The sequence below is a fragment of the Cariama cristata genome, unplaced genomic scaffold, assembly GCF_000690535.1.
Source record: "Cariama cristata isolate BGI_N322 unplaced genomic scaffold, ASM69053v1 scaffold2916, whole genome shotgun sequence".
In the NCBI taxonomy this organism is placed as follows: domain Eukaryota; kingdom Metazoa; phylum Chordata; class Aves; order Cariamiformes; family Cariamidae; genus Cariama; species Cariama cristata.
In genome coordinates, this window is record NW_009622483.1 from 1,160 (window position 1) to 1,632 (window position 473).

General features: G+C 57.7%; 1 protein-coding gene across 1 annotated transcript in view; it reads right to left on the reverse strand.

The window, feature by feature from the left end:
* The window catches only part of LOC104163344 (uncharacterized serine/threonine-protein kinase SBK3-like), a gene marked incomplete at its 3' end in the record, with an annotated part of 16,491 nt that overhangs the window by 1,146 nt on the left and 14,872 nt on the right, over positions 1 to 473 (reverse strand).

Here is a 473-nt window from a genome sequence, read left to right on the forward strand (position 1 = left end):
TCCCCGCCCTGTTGGGGGAGAGGAAGTGGATGAAGTCTTCCTGAAAGCACTCGGGGGGGTTCTCTGTGTCACACACCCTGACTGCGGAACCCGGACCTCAGGTAAGCCCTCCGCTGCTGCGGGAAAACCGTAGCTGGGATCCTATGGGAAGCAGCTGCGAAGGGCCAGGGAGGTCAGGGAAGCTAGCAGACTTTCACGGACAGCCTCCAGCAAGCACAACGGTCCATGGCAATGCTCAGGAAAATGAGCAGACGGCATCAGGAGATGTCTGCGTGTGGAGGGATGCAGCCCACCACAGCTCCTCTTACTTTGTCATTGAAAGATGAACCTGTAGGTGGAATAAAGAGCTTCCAAGGCCACGTGGTTGCTCTCTTCGTCCTTGCAAGAGCCGAGAAGGATGAGATGACCCAGCAGCTGTCCCAGGATGGGGATCTGGATCCCTCCGTAGGAGCCAGGGCTGAAGTCCTCTTGCC